The sequence below is a fragment of the Macaca thibetana genome, chromosome 7 (genome assembly GCF_024542745.1).
Source record: "Macaca thibetana thibetana isolate TM-01 chromosome 7, ASM2454274v1, whole genome shotgun sequence".
Classification (NCBI taxonomy): Eukaryota; Metazoa; Chordata; class Mammalia; order Primates; family Cercopithecidae; genus Macaca; species Macaca thibetana.
In genome coordinates, this window is record NC_065584.1 from 33,860,818 (window position 1) to 33,877,388 (window position 16,571).

At 48.1% G+C, this 16,571-nt stretch overlaps 1 protein-coding gene across 2 annotated transcripts in view; it reads left to right on the forward strand.

Moving 5' to 3' along the window:
• Positions 1-9,560: 9,560 nt before the first annotated feature.
• The window catches only part of MIDEAS (mitotic deacetylase associated SANT domain protein), a 74,956-nt gene continuing 67,945 nt past the window's right edge, over positions 9,561-16,571 (forward strand). The window contains exon 1 of one of the 2 annotated variants that reach the window (XM_050798682.1): positions 9,561-9,896. The gene's annotated coding sequence lies outside the window, so the exon portion shown is untranslated. Of the gene's footprint in view, positions 9,897-12,482; positions 12,627-16,571 lie in introns of those variants that run through there. The other variant, XM_050798681.1, reaches the window with a different exon arrangement.

Below are 16,571 nucleotides of genomic sequence, written 5' to 3' on the forward strand. Positions count from 1 at the left end.
ACCAATTTACTTTTTTTTTTTTTGAGACAGGGTCTCACTTTGTTACCCAGGCTGGAGTGCAGTGGTGCAATCACAGCTCACTGCAGCCTAGACCTCCCAGGCTCAAAGTGAGCCTCCTGCCTCAGTTTCCTGAGTAGCTGGGACTAGAGGAGTATGCCACCATGCCTGGCTAATTTTTTTTTATTTTTTGTAGAGACAGGATCTCACTATGTTGCCCAGGCTGGTCTCAAACTCCTGGGCTAAAGTGATCTTCCCACCTTGGCCTCCCAAACTGCTGGGATTACAGGCGTGAGCCACCGTGCCTGGCCTCAATTTACTTTTTAAAATGGCTTTGTGGGGATGTAATTTGCATACCATCCAACTCACCCATATAAAGCTTATGATTCAGTGGGTTTTTTTTTTTTTAGTATATTCACAGAATTGTGCAACATTACCACAATCAATTTTAGAACATTTTCATAATTAAGTTACTTTTAAAGGAAACTTTGCATCATTCTCATAAGTGGAAAACCTGAATTATTTGCCACAAATGGAAGGCAAAACAAAAATAAAGTAAAGAGAGCTGGGCAATGTTATTAAATGCTATCTAGCTAGTGCTGCCTGTGAAGTATCTGAGCTAGAGACTTCTCTCTTTGCCAAAAAGGGAGGATGGGAAGTATTGAAGAGTTGTTGAAGACACACCAGCACTAAACTGAGACTCTCTCTTTAACATAATCAGAAAAACAAAAAGAAAACTGAAAAGAAAAATTACTTTTTCAATATATAATTTAATGCCACATCTCTGAGCCACCCAAAATCATCTTAAGTCTACATCCCCACGTGCCTCCTCCAGGTAATTTAAGTGACTTGCCCAGTGTCACATGGCTAGGTAGTGGCAGACTAAGCCTAGAATTCAGGCTTCTTAACTGCTAATGCTATGTCCTTTCCACTACGTCATAGTCCTCTTTGCAATCATTATTTTAAATTAGGTCAAGTGCCTGATGTGTGTGCTAGGCAGCCCTGTTACAGATTTATAAAGCACAAATTTTACAGCTAGAAGGCACACCAGAAACAATCTAATCTAACTCATTTCATTTTACAGACGAGAAAACCAACAAGTTTGTTCACTTAAGCATGTTTAGAATTGCCTGTCAGTCAATCGGCTAGAACATACAACCAACAATATAGCTATAAACAGCCCAGAATTACAATGACCTTTCTCCGGTCTCAGCCTTAAACCAAACTTCCGGATATCTCAGCCCTGTCACCAGGTCCTGGTTCAGCTTCAGTCTTGCTCTTTAATTTGGTCCGTTCTCACTTCTACATGAGTAGTTTCCCCTTGACCTAAACTGCCTAGGTGGCTTTAAGGATCACAGAGGTGAGGGGAATTCACTGGTGGATTGAAGGAGTGTGTTATATGAGAAAGAAATGAGAGCTTCTCACGAACTGTGGAGGGTTTAAGATTTTATCCTACTTGCAAGCTAATAAGTGAGCCTGTCGCAGTTTCATGGATGCTGGCAGAAGACAGAAGACTTCTAGGTGTGTCTGAAACAAAAGGTCTTATTTGCTCATAGAAATAGCAATAGCAAAAATATTGACATTTTCTTGTGCTTGTTTCCTGAGTCCCAGTTCCCAAAGGCAATGCAAAGGGGGCCAGGTGACATCTGTACACACAGCAAGGCATATCACAAGAGAGCCTAGCTTTAAGCTTGGGGAAGCAGAATCTCTCTCTTTTTTTTCTTTTTTTTTTTTTTTTCGAGTCAGCATCTTGCTCTATTGCCCAGGCAGTCATAGCTCACTGCAACCTCAAACTCCTGGGCTCAAGCAATCCTCCCGCCTCCGCCTAGGTGTGAGCTGAAGCACGGTGCTCAGAATCTTAGCTAATGGATAGTAAGCATGCTTTACTTTGCTCTGGGAAAGAAGCTCTCCTAAAAAGTTGGTCTGAAACAAAGGGCAGTGACTCTGCTCGCAAGGCATGCAGGCATGGAAGAGACCCACGGAGAACTGTCTTCCAACAAGCATTATGTACCTGCAGTCTATGGGAAGTGAGCTCACGGTTCTCTGCCATACTGGAAGGCACAGGGTGGGGAAGATGGAGAACCAGAAGCCCAAGTCCACTAGTGCTTTCGGTTCTATATTGATTCTTACTGGTTTCAGTTATGGAAAGAGCATTTGGACGCTTGCTTGTGGATTTTGGCACGTGTCTTATTTATTTTTTATTTTTTTATTTTTTTGAGACAGAGTCTCACTCTGTCACCCAGGCTGGAGTGCAGTGGTACCATCTCGGCTCACTGCAAGCTCCGTCTCCCAGGTTCACACCATTCTCCTGCCTTAGCCTCCCGAGTAGCTGGGACTACAGGCACCCGCCACCACACCCAGCTAATTTTTTGTATTTTTAGTAGAGACGAGGTTTCACCATGTGAGCCAGGAGGGTCTCGATCTCCTGACCTCATGATCTGCCCGCCTCAGCCTCCCAAAGTGCTGGGATTACAGGTGTGAGCCACTGCGCCCGGCACGTGTCTTATTTTTTGCTGTATATAGCCTTCAATTCACAGCCTTGACCGGGTTTAGACAATTCAAATCATTCCTTTGCATAGCTATTAGAAAACCCTAGAAGCTCCATAAATTCACAGTTGGGAGAAAGAATATAACCTTCCAAATTTTATCTGCTTCCTGAAAATCACGCATGCTGGGAGAATCCAGGGTGGCCACACTGCAGTTGGTTGTGGGATGTTCACTCATCTCTTGCATCATGTTTATTAATACCTAAAATAAATGTGGTAAGATCTAACAGTCACCATGATGTAGTCACCAAGATTCCTGACTTGGTTTAGTCTCTCATCTGAAATGAGGACTACATGGGCCATGAAGGAAGATGTTATTTGTTATGTGGGGTCCACATCTGAGGCAGATATTTTGTGTCTATAACCAAGACCTTGAATCCAGGCCTCTGGCTGTCAGGAATAATGGCTGTTCGTTTTATTCCTCTGCCTGGAGAAGAATAAATTCTTAGGCTAAAGAAAAGCCAAAGCAACTGAGGACAGGAGCTCAGAGATACTGCTGGAACCATACCAGGACCTGGGATGTGGTCCACAGAGGAATTCTGTGGCATTCCATGGGTCCTCAGGCTCTTTGCAATCAACTCAGATGGGAGTTAACCTGTTGACTGGACTCAGGCAATGAGTTCCTGGTAGGTGAGTCAGTGGCCACACCCTCCAACTGGGGGCAAAGAGCAAAAATTATGTCAGTAAAACAAGGCCGAGCACAATGGTACAGGGCAAAGGCCATTCGAGTGGGATATCCTTAGCTGGTGATTCTAAAAGAGTGATGTGGGAACCAGAGATGTTCCCGCAGATGTGGTGGGCTGCTCCGATATAAATATAAATATAAATATAAATATAAATATAAATATAAAGCTGACTATCCAAAGAGGTCCTTCTAGCTCATTGCCTCCTGAAGACCTCTATTTGGAATCGGGAAGTAAAAGGGGATAAATTAGAGGGATCATGGAGTCTTTTGCCCTGTCCAAGCAATCCATAAACTAAAGCTTTTACGAAATTCCTTGGTGCTATTGTGAAGAATTTCAGTTCATGAAGATCCCTGAAGATCTGCAGTCCCCTATGGAGTCTATATACTGCCACACACCTGGTTGCTGTAATCCCCAGATAGTACCACACCCAGAAGAGGAAGACTTCCTTCTTCCCAAAAGAAGCTCTGGGCCCTAAAGTAATCTCATGAATGCCTAGCAACCTCTTGGTCTATGAACCCAGATGATACCTCCCACATTATGCTAAGACTGATGTCCCAGGACCAACATGTATTACTGGCAGAGGACTGTGAAAATACTTCCTCCCCACCGTGCAGTGGGCTCTAACTTTTCAGCTGTGCCCGCCAATAAATAGTGACCTATCTCAGACAAGAAAAAGCACACTGTGTGGGGTGAAAGAACCGGGCTCCAGCACAGCTGGCCAGTCTGGTCCCAGAAATGCCATGCAGGTTGCCTTGATGCTTGGATTTGTGTTTTTTTATCCATTGTGAAACACTGATTTACACACTCTGAGTGGTTGTACAGCCTTGCTGGGCTCCTGTGATCATCAAACGCACAGAATTTCCACAGCAGCTTTGGAGAGCTGACTCCTGTTTACTTTTGTTAACCATTTCTACACTTGGCCTCCACATTTTGTGGCCTGCGAGGCTAACAAGTCTGAGAAGAAGCTTCAAGAAAGAATGTGTGAATTAGAGTTTATCCCTAAGCCAGGGGCCCGCAATCAGATTGTACTTTCAAGATACTGTCTCACGGCCAGGCATGGTGGCTCACGCCTGTAATCCCAGCACTTTGGGAGGCCAAGGCATGCAGATCACTCAAGGTCAGGAGTTCGAGAGCAGCCCGGCCAACATGGTGAAACCCCGTCTCTACTAAAAAAAAAAAACCTAAAAAAATTAGCTGAGGCAGGAGAAGCGCTTGAACCCAGGAGGCAGAGGTTGCAGTAAGCCAAGATTGCATCACTGTACTCCAGCCCGGGTGACAGAGTGAGACTCCGTGTCAAAAAAAAAAAAAAAGTAGACTGTTTCAGAGTTTGGGACTCAAGCCATTGACTTTCTAGTGGCTTGTTACTTTGGAAACCTTCTGGTGACCTAGCATCCTGGGACATTGCTTGGCCCACCTAGTTTGACTTTCTGCTCAGGCTCTTATATAAAAACCAGGGCTTCTAATACCTGGCATAGACACTTCACAGAGAACACCACATTTAGAAGACATCGCTGCGGTAGTTTTCTATGGCTACTATAACAAATTACCACAGTTGTATATGGCTACTGTAACAAATTACCACCAACTTGGCAGCTTAAAACAACACAGACTTTTTACCTTGCAGTTCTGTAGGTCAAAAATCCAATGCAAGTTTACCAAGCTAAAATCAAGGTGCTGGCTAGATCGTGTTCCTTTCTGGGGTTCCAGAGAATTTGTTTCCCTGCCTTTTCTGGCTTCCAGAAACTATCTGTATTTCTTGGGTCATGACCCCTTTTCTCCGTCTTCAAAGCCAGCAATGCTGTATGTCTTCAACCATTCATTCTTCCATAATCACACTTTCCTCTGACTCTGATTCCTCTTCTGCCTCTTGGTTCCACTTTTAAGGACCCTTGTGATTATAATGAACCTACTTGGATAATCCAAGATAATCGCTTTATTTTTTACGCATTTATTTTTTGGGGAAGGGAAGTCTGGTTGAATAACTGCTTTATTTTAAGGTCAGCTAATTAGCAAATCTTAATTGCATCTGCAACCTTAATTTCCCTTTTGTCATGAAACGTACCATATTCACATATTTATTAGAATATGAACATTTGGGGGAAGATCTTTATTCTGCCTACTGCAGTTCCCTTCTGAATTACTTTTGGACAACCGGAGGTAAGTAAATGTAAAGACTTGCTGTGTCTGTCTTCCCAGTTGGACTGTGTTTGGGGAGGGTCAAGCCTTTTAATTTAGATTACTTTTTTTTTTTTTGAGATGGAGTTTCACTCTTGTTGCCCAGGCTGGAGTGCAATGGCATTATCTTGGTTCACTGCAACCTCTGCCTCCCAGGTTCAAGTGATTCTCCTGCCTCAGCCTCCCAAGTAGCTGGGATTACAGGCATGGGCCACCACACCTGGCTAATTTTTTTGTATTTTTAATAGAAATGGGGTTTCCCCATGTTGGTCAGGCTGGTCTCCAACTCCTGACCTCAGGTGATCCACCCGCCTCAGCCTCCCAAAGTACTAGGATTACAGGTGTGAGCCACTGCGCCTGGCCATAATGTAGATTACATCTTAAATGTGCAGTCTATAACTGATCCAGTCCTCCCCATGAGCTGATGATGGTTGGGAGAATTTTTTTTCTTTTCTTTTTTTTTTTTTTGAGACGGAGTCTTGCTCTGTCACCCAGGCTGGAGTGCAGTGGCGCAATTTCGGCTCACTGCAACCTCCACCTCCCAGGTTCAAGCGATTCTACTGCCTCAGTCTCCCGAGTAGCTGGGATTACAGGTGCCCGCCACTACGCCCAGCCAATTTTTTGTATTTTTAGTAGAGACAGGGTTTCACCATGTTGGCCAGGCTGGTCTCAAACTCCTGACCTCGTGATTCGCCTGCCTCGGCCTCCCAAAGTGCTGGGATTACAAGCATGAGCCACCGTGCCTGGCTGGTTTCGGGAATTTTTTTTTTTTTTTTTTTTTTTTTTTTTGAGACAGAGTCTCGCTGTGTCACCCAGGCTGGAGTGCAGTGGCGTGATCTCAGCTCACTGCAAGCTCCGCCTCCCGGGTTCACACCATTCTCCCGCCTCAGCCTCCCAAGTAGCTGAGACTACAGGCGCCCGCCACCACGCCTGGCTAGTTTTTTGTATTTTTAGTAGAGACGGGGTTTCACCATGTTAGCCAGGATAGTCTCGATCTCCTGACCTCGTGATCCACCCGCCTCGGCCTCCCAAAGTGCTGGGATTACAGGCTTGAGCCACCGCGCCCGGCCGGTTTCAGGAATTTTTAACTGACAGTCCAACTTGAGGGTGTGGGAGACATAGGATGTTGCTATCCATATAGAATCCTATTGTCTGGTGAATGATTTACTTGTTTAACTGATGCTTATAGAACGCTTATATGTAAGAGCTTTACAAACTAATTTAATTCTCATAACAACCTTATCAAATATGTACAATTGTTATTATCATCCTTGTCTTACAGATAAGGAAACTGAGGCACAAAAAGATTAGTAACCTGTCCAAGGTCATACAGATAGTATATGGCAGAGATGGGCCTTGCAGCCAGGCAGCCTGTGGACCATCCTGAATCCTTGTTCCTAAGCCCCCATACCAAGCTGCCTTGTCCTCTTGGTTTCTGCTTACTCTTCAGGCCTTGCTGCTCTGCTATGCAAACTTGTGGTTCATTCTTTAGCAAAGCCGACCCCCTCCCTCCAACACTGGTTCCTCCCCATTGCAACTTGATGCTCATTTCTCCCTCTGTTCTCAGTGGTACAGACCCCTGACCTCCTCTGAGCTTGCTGTAGGGTCACCTTGCCCCATCAGGGCTGTCCCACACACAGCAGGCTGCTGGTTCCCAATGTGATATCCATGCCATGCAAGAATCAGGGGAACTCAGGAGAGCTCAGCCTCAGAGCTTCTCTCTGCCTACTCGGGTTTTTACTGCCAGGTTCACTTTGGCATGGCTGCCCCTGGTTGGGCATAAAACAGCCTTGGATACAGGTTCCTCCCAGAGTCCCTAGTGGGGAGCTGGGTGAGAGCCCCCTCTGTGTACGGAGTACCACTCATTAGGCAGTGCACCTGTCCAGACCCCATCCAAGACCTGGAGAGGAGGAATAAGCATGAGACCCTTCTGACCCTCTTCTCTCTCCTTACCCTTCCTACCTGCCAGCAGGCCAGAAAGGGAGTGGGGCTTTCTCCATCTTAGGTTCTCTCTATCTATCTTAGGGCTTTCTCTATCTCTATATTAGAGTTGGCCTTGCTGTTCTGGTGGAAATGGCCTCTGCTCTGCTAAGAGAGGACTCCAGGAGCTGGTCATTCAGGCATGGCCTTTGCTTTACTAAGGAGGGAGAATCTGGAAGGATTTGGAAAATCTCTTAAGTCATAGCTAACCTCTTCAGCTATACAGTGGGACGCCAACACCCTGATGCCTGGCCTATCGAAGGCGTTCAGTGTGTGGTAGTTATTTATCACTTTATCTCTCTCTCTCTCTCTCTCTCCCCCTCTTTTTTTTTTCTTGAGATGGAGTCTTGCTCTTGTTGCCCAGGCTGGAGTGCAATGGCACGATCTCAGCTCACTGAAACCTCTGCCTCCCGGGTTAAGCAATTCTCCTGCCCCAGCCTCCTGAATAGTTGGGATTATAGGCATGTGCCAACACGGCCAGCTAATTTTTGTATTTTTAGTAGAGACAAGGTTTCACCATGCTGGCCAGGCTGGTCTCCAACTCCTGACCTCAGGTGATCCACCTACCTCAGCCTCCCAAAGTGCTGGGATTACAGGCATGAACCACCACACCCAGCCTTATTTATCAGTCTCTAAACCCAGAACTTTCACACTTCTTTATCTGAATCTAGGAAATTTGTTTTACATTCTGACACTGCACGAATGTACCTATATAGTACATAATTGAAACAAATGCTACACAAAACAATACTTATTATTACTTAATGCAATACAACCAATATTGCATGCAATACTTAATGCAATACAAAAAGTTAAGTTTTAATATATTCTCTTTTTGTAAAAAGAAACACCCTGGTGCTGACCCATAACCCCTCTCCTGAGACAGACTTACTTTCCCCCTTCTCTGAGATCTCATAGTGCTCTCTGCAAAGCTCAACTTGAATACTTCTCATACTGCATTGCAATGTATGTCATTCTCTCCCACTAGGGACTTTGTTCTTTTCATCTTTGCATCCCTAGCATACACAGTAATAGACATCCAGTGAGTGTTAACTGAAGAAGTGAGTGGAAAATGCCTGTCTGAGCTGGGCATGGTGGCACATGTCTGTAATCCCAGCACTTTGGGAGGCTAAGGCAGGCAGATCACCTGAGGTCAGGAGTTCAAGACCAGCCTGACCAACATGGTGAAACCCTGTCTCTACTAAAAATACAAAACTTAGCTGGACGTAGTGGCGGGAACCTGTAATCCCAGTTACTTGGGAGGCTGAGGCAGGTGAATTGTCTGAACCCAGGAGGCAGAGGTTCCAGTGAGCTGAGATCATGCCATTGTACTTCAGCCTGGGAGACAGAGTGAGACTCTGTCTCCAAAAAAAAAAAAAAAAAAAAAAAAAAAAGACAATGTCTGTCTATGTGCTCAACACAACAGAAAAGGATGGTACTTCCCCCCTATGGTGCCACATGATGCCTAGTGTGGTGCTGGAGAGCGCAGACCTTGGCAGTGAGCAACCAGGCTCAGGGAGGAATTCCTATGGATAGGAGTATATCCGCCTCCTGCAGAGAGGACCTAAATGCATAAAGAACTAGGACCAGCGACTTTAACCATTTCCCCCCTCCTTGGTTTTTTTCCCTGAAACGATGTGTTTGCATCCCCATGCTAGAATGCCTTTCTGTCCTCCACAGTAATTTAATTATATAAAACTGACTGTGCAGACTCAAAATTTGGGGCATTTGGCATTCTTGCAAAGCCAGACTCTAGGAAACATGCCCATTGCTGAACACATTGGATGTGGTTTAGGTAGCAAAGCAAATGACCTAACAAGGAATATATGTGCTGAGCCTAGTTCCTGTTAAATTAATAGATTCACGTTCTGGCACATCCACAACCTCACAAGTCATAGCAACCGGATGACGGCATGGCAACACAGCAGCTGCGGCCACTGTACATGAGAAAAATCAGAGCCTAGTGTCTCTGGAGGGAAAACAGAAACGGCCTCTACAATTGCTGGCTTGTACTGGATTGACTGAAGCGAGGGAGCCGTGGGGGCAATCACAAGTAGATGCCTGCCCTGGTCAGGGATTGAGTATGACATCTCTCCTGCTTCCTGAACCTTTGTTTTATATTTTAAAAGTAAATAATTTGTTCCAGCCAGAGAGGAAATGATGCTGAGAGAAAGACACCATCACGTGGACAGAATGTTCTCCCTCGCCCTGGCAGCAGTGTGGAGTTGATCCTTATCAGTGATAGTCCAGGACTTGCTCTTCAACAGCAGGACCACAAGCCTTTCTTCCTAGTTTTTTGACCTTCCACCCCAACCAAAATCGCCTACCCCTTCTGGCTGCCAGGGTTGAAGGCCCTTCTTGCCAACTCTCCTTCTAGGATGAAGCCCTGACTCCACAGCCACTGTTTGGGCCAAGCCCTTAGGGATCAGGGTAAATGCCCGGAGAAGGAGGAAGAGGATGCCTGGACAGATGTCAATTCTGATGACACAAAAACATCTGCATGTGCTGTCAGGTAGGTGACACCCAATACCAGGGCTGCCTGGGACCGAGCAGGAGTCCACACCCCCTGACCTAGTTTAAAGTCAAGAATGACCCTTGCTCTGCAAAAGGACTGAGAGCTGGGCCTTCTGTTCTTGGGGTTTGTGTCTTACGCTTAGATCTGGCTCCGGCCCCTGCTTTCCTTTCCATGTTCTATCAGGAAGGCCATGCAGGGTTGTCACTGAGTCCCCATGGATTCTCTACTGGTCTCTGTCTTATTAGTGGCCGTGTAATGAATTCCTCAAAACACAGCAGCTTAAGACAACATTTATTATCTTATAGTTTCTGTGGGTGAGGAATCCAGGCAGCTTAGCTGGGTGCCTCTGCCTGAAGGGCCTGAGGGAGGCCCTTCAGCTATTGGCTGGGGTTGAAGGTCTTATCTGAAGTCTTGATTCATATAGGGGAAGAAGAGGCATCCCTTTCCAGGTTCTCTCAAATGGTGGTTGGCAGGCCTAGCTCCCTTTCTACCAGGCTGCCTTAGGACGTGGCAGTTGGCTTCCCCCACAGTGAGCGTTCCGAGAGAGCGAAAGGCATAGAGAGGACCGAGTACGGAAGCCGCAGTTTTTTTTATAACCTAGTCTCAGAAGTAACATCACATCACTGGCCATATTCTATTTGTCAGAACTCAGTCAATGAATTCAGCTTACACTTAAGGGAGAGGATTATACAAGGGTATGAATACCTGGAGGCAGAGATCATTGGCAGGGGGTGCATCTTAGAGGCTGTCTACCACATCCTCCACATGGTGCCCTGGTACTCCAGCAACTGCCACCCTATATAGAGAGAAAAGCAATGTATGTGTAAGTGTCAGGCCTTCACACATTTACACTGTCTGCTAATTACTCCTGGGCATGCAGAAATACTGAATATTCATGAAATTGTGACTGAAAATTTGGAATCACATACAGAACAAAAAAAAATTCAACTCTTGTTTTAGCAAATATGGAGTATCACATGATTGCCTTTAGAAGCCTGGATAACATATTCTCTCTACTCATTGGTTGCCTTAAGCAGAATGCCCTAAGGAATTACTTCTATTTATTCCAAAATTGAAATGGGCAATCCCTTCACCATCTTCCCACAACAGTGTGATGTAAGAAGAATTTCAGAGAAGTTTAATTATTGAGTCTAATGATGCACTTATTTCTCAAAGCTGTATTATTTTTCTTGCATTGCACATTTTGTATTTATGATGTGCCATTAATGTTTTAGTAAAAATCAGAACTAGGGCGAAGCAGCTGCAACGTGGAGGATTTCATGTTGCTAGGAGAGCTTCGATCTTCATATTTCCTATCTTTGGGTGAGTCTGTGGCTTTCCATGAGGGATTAACACAGACCTGGGGATCATTTCCCAAATGTCATTTTCCACCAGTCTTACATCCACCTTTCTGAACAAAGCCTTCACTCAAGTCTATGGTTTCCTGTGTTTTCATAAAAAGATGAAGCATTGGAAGGGGTAGGTTTTATCTGGCCAATGTGCTAGGAGAAGCAGTATTTGGGGAAAAAAGGAAAATTGTTGAGCCCTAACATGCTTTTGAACCACCTATTAAAAGATCCCTGTTTTCCACGACAAGCTACAATGAAGCTAATGTTTCTGTTATGAAAGCCCTTTACTGCAGTTTCGAATGTCTTTTTTTTTGTTTGTTTGTTTTTGTTTTCACCAGCAAAGGCTAACCCCGTTTTTTCTCCAGCCTTATGGGATCAGGAGTTCTTCCTTCAAGACTGCTGTTTAACTACTTGGTTGCTACTTACCCTAAAGGTGGCTTTCCGTTGTACTTTTTAATAAGGTGAACACATTTATTTTTAGCAATGATAAATTTCAGGATTACTATCGCCTGAAGCTGCCCTTCTCATGCCTCCACCCTACCCTCTAAGTCACTCTTGACCGGTGATGAAACAGAATGCATCAGACTCCATTCTCTGTGAGTTGAGTGTAAAGGAAGAGGTGGAAATCGCGGGGGAGGATTAGAACAGAAACCATGCTGCAGCCCCAGCTTCAGCTTGGGCGCTGAAATAGCCCCCAGAAGTGTGATACGTGGTAAACGTCTTGCTCACTTATAACCCGTAGAAATGACAAGGAACATCATGCAGACTTTTAGAGAGAACGTGGGGACAGGGACCCTTGTTTTAAGGCCCACTTTAGGCATTATTTAAGAACACAGCGCACACTGCTTTCTGACATGACATTTTTAGCCCCAGGACCAAACAGAAAAACTTTTTCTTTCCCCTCCCCAACCCCTTTGTTTGTGTACTGGTGTTTCTCCTGGAACCCCAGCTTTACAGGGACCCTGAACCCCACCACCACCTTCCAGACCAGCCTGAGACCAGGGGACTCCAGCGCGGGTCCCCGGATCGCACTTGGGCGCGGAAACGACGCGGCTGGAGCGAGCCTTCCCTCCCAGGGGGGTGCAGGCTAGGCGGCCGGCCGCGCAGGGCTGCCCACTCCCCCGCAGCTGAGGGCGCGCAGAGCTGGGAGACGGCGCCTGGGACAAGGGGCGCGCGGAGCCGGGGGCGCGGGCGGGGCGGGCGGCTGCAGGGCCCGGCGCGCCACCGCGCGAGCGCCTGGGTCACAGCCCGGGCCGCGCCGGCAGCTCCGCGAGGAAGTGACGACTGCGCAGTCCCGAGAGCAACAAAGTTTGAGTCTGCGGGCCGCGCTCGCCTGCGCCCCCCGCCCCTCCGAGCCGCCCGGGGATCCAGCACGCAGGTGAGCCGTGGGCTCGGCGCCCCCTCCCGCCACCGGGCGCCTGCGTGGGGCTCGGAATCGTTCCGGGGCTCGGGCTGGGCCGCGCGGGCGCGGATGTGGCGGGCCGGGTTGGGCCGGGCGCCGGGGTGCGGGGGCGCTGCAGGGAGGGAGCTCGGCGGCCGTGGTCAGGGCGCCGGGCTGCGCCGGTGTTGTCGCCGCTTTGCCGCGGGACTTCAAACAGCAAGGGCTGCAGCGGGACCAGCTCCAGGCGCCGTTGGCCAGAGAAGGAGTGGGGGGTAAGGGGCTTTCCGGGGCCTACGTTTGCAGCCAGCCCTCCGCCCAGCGCCTCCATCCCTGCAGGCTGGGCGCAGCTCTCGGCCCCCGCCCGGTGCTTCCCTGGGAAACGACCTCTTCCTCTTCGCAGCCCTTGTCGAGGGCGCAGGAAGGAAGTTAAAGAACTTTCCCCGGACTTTTATTTGCTCGGCCTTCCTGGGACGAAGAGCAGAGCAGTTCGGAAGTTTGGGAAAACAACCCCTACGCATTTCCAGAAAACCAAACCGGAATTGCCCCCAAGCCCCCTTGAAATGAATCGCTCCCGATTCCCCCTCTACCCTCCTCCCCAACCGCGTCCCAAACCTGACAGTGATCGCTAAGGCCTAACACTTTGCAATTTAGCCATAAAAACTGTCAGCACACCCACGTACATATGTGAGTGTTTTCTATATAAAACTCAGAAACCCGCTTCCAGCGGACTCTGTGGCATCTCGTTCTTTTCTGTTTCCTAAAACTGCAAGGGCTGCAGGAATGTGCTGCAGGAACTTTGATGGTGGTTCCTGCCGCCCTCGGTAGCCTCGTGGCGCAGGGTTTTTTTAAAGAACAGCTAAGAAGTTTGGGACATCCCTGCAGAGTAACTCGGGGCTGGCGGCCCGGGCCAGCGGCGAGACTGCAACTGTAGTGGCGGCGGCGGGGACACGTTGGTGTGTGCAGGAGAGTGCGTCCGAGCCGTGGAGACTCGAGATGGGGTGTCCTGGAGGTTGAATGGTGCAGTTCCTAGCAGCAGTTTCCTGCCGGCCTGTAATTACAGCGTGATTGCACAGTCAGGCATTGTTGGCGTGGATGTTTATACACAGGCTATTGTGCAAGACCTCGGTGGTGGCTAACAAAACGCAGCTTTGCATTGCAAATGCCCAGGATAGATCTGGGTCTGAGCTGCAGTCTCCAAATTCTTTTTGCCCTTTAACCCTAGCTAGGTGATTTATTTCTTTACCTCTCTCTCACTTTTGACGACTTCTCCAAAGCCTGAGATGTGGGGTGGACTTGGAAGGCCACTACACTCCTATCTTAGGCAGCCTGAAAACTATCCCAGGAACTGTACCCTTATTTGTCTCCGGAGAAAATGTGGGATGACGTCAGCAGGAAAAGGAGATGGGAGATGGCTATCAACCTCTCTAAACGGGAAAGCTGTTTGAATTAGCAAAATTGCACGGGTGGCTGGGTTGGGGCTGAGTTGCAAAGAGGACTCGTCAGACCATGTGTGACTGAGCTGGCGTGCTAGACTTTAAGCCTGGAAGTGTCAGCTGCAGAAACTTAGTAGGTGGTGGGTCCTAATTCCTTTATTGTGCTCTGGGCAAAGAGGAAACGTGCAAGTGCTGGCACTTTTGTCTGTGCTGGTGGTCTGGGTCTGGGAGGGGCAGAGGAGTGACTCATGCACATTTTCTCCAGAGGAGCCCTAGGCCCACTTTCTTAGCAGGGACTGCGGCACAGACCAGGGCAGGGATCCTCCCATCTGCCATGCTGCCTTGCAGGAAGGGAGCCAAGCCTGCAAGTATGGAAAGAAGGCAAACAGTTTCTTGTGAGGGCCTTACAGGGGGATAATTGTATAGAGAAATTTAAAACACAGTAAAAAAAAAAAAAAAAAAAAGCATGTATTGGATTTGTGTAGGACCGTTGTTTTCACATTCTAAATCTCAACCTGATAACTCCCTGTCCTAGGCAGAAGACACTCATGGGGAGCACTCAGCCCAGCTAGGTTGCTGTGTGGCTAGGTGGTAGCACCTTATTCTGGGCATGGGCAGCCTCTTTTCTCAGAGTGGCAGGTACTGATGATTCCAGTGCACTGGAGTTTCTCCATGCCTGGCCTTCTTTCCAGCCAAGTATCTGAGCTTCACTTGGAGGAAAAATGGTGTTTTGCAGCCTCGTGCCAGGTGTGTGTCACGGGCACAGTGACCGTTTGTCAAACCAAAAGATTAGGGCACAGTCCCTGGCAGGTACCTGTGTGCTTCCAGAAACTCGAGGACAAACATGTAAAATCAGGACAGTTCTGGAAAGTCTGGCATGTATGGTTACAGTTGCCACAGGGGAATGAGGTTTGAGCAAAAGCAGCACTATGGTAGGAGTCACCACAGGTTGCACAACCCTCTGCTCTAGAGACATTTGGTTTTTACTGATCTTGACTGTGAAGGTCCTGGTTAGCTGGATCACCTGACCAGGACTGCCATAATGAAGGCCTGCTGGTGCCTGGCGCTAGTCTTGAGGGGCAGGAGAGGGAAGCTTCCCTTCTGACCCTAAAGCTTTGAGTTTGCCGTCCTTTGTGTTCGTGTGGAACTTACAGAGACTGAAAGTGGCCCAAAGCCCTCCAGAGTGTGGCTGGGAGAGTGGAGGGGAGGGGTGCCTTGCAAAGGCCAGAGAAAGCGGGAAGCCAGGCTCCAGGGAGCTGCGGAGCCACATGCAGGCCCCGCACCTTCAGTTCCCTCTGGCTGATTTTTGTGCATAACTCAGGCCCTTTCCCTGGCTTGCTCAGCTTTGCCTCTGCATTCAGGGAGCTTGTCCCGAAGTTGTTACACAGAGACAGAGTCATAACCCTGACTTCCTCCTTCACCTTACCTAAACGTTGGTTTATGACTTGAAGTTGTTGCCTAGTTCACGGCGCCCGAGCAGCCCTGCCTACTGCCTCGCCATGCACCATTAGGAACAACAGTGAAAAAGCTCTGATTCAAAACTTGACAAGAGATTTTAAAAACAGTTTTATTGTTCTAAGAGGAAAAAATATTGGAGGTAATTAGGGAACCCAGCAACTCTGGCAGAAACCCCGACGTGCCACTGAGAGAAGCCGATGCAGGAGTGCCCTGGAGAGGGTGATCTTCAAAGGGAGGCTGCCCAGGCCCGGTATTGCTATTTCCGTTCATCTGCCCCTTCCTAGCTACCCCACTTCCTACACCACAACCCAGTGTTTTGACATCACAACTCACCCCCAAAAAAGGAGGCCGAACACCCCCAGCTAAAGAGGGCATTCCAGTCGCGTGAGAATGCGCTGGTTTTCCAGACACCGCGGCTGGCAGTTCTGTCCTGCAGATTTGTTTCGTTCTTTAAAATGTGCCCCTCTTCATTTCTTGTTCTCACTGAAGCATCTCTTTGTGAGCCCCTTAAACCTTCTTTTTTCTCGTCTGCATGACACAGGGCAAACGCTTTACGACTTTCTGTCTCAAGTGCCACTTGAAATACACACAGGGCTTTCAATAAGCTTCGGATAAAGGCCTGCTCTGTAATCTCACTTAAAATGCCTCTTTGCAAGGGTCACCTTCCTGCTCAGCAACCTTCAATGGCTCCCCACTGTCTGCATGGTAAGAATCAAACTTCTAGGCCAGCAGTCAGGGCCCTTCTCCACAGGGGTCTGACCTTTGCGGCTCTCCCGTCCTAACCCTCGGCTCTGACCCGGTGACCCACTCTGTGTGTTTGTCCGAACTACTGGTGGCAAGAATTCCTACCTCCCAGCTTCCCCAGAGGACTGGAATGCCTCCTTCCTTTCATCCACTTGGCTCAGTCCTGCTCCCCTTACGGTCCTGTTCGTGTCCCCCTCCTTGAGAATTTCTCCCTGTCCCACCCTGTGGGCCTCCCCCTGGGACTCCAGCAACATCAGCCTGGGCCCTGTGCTGAGGAAAACCTTGAGTCCTGGTCTGAGGATTTTCA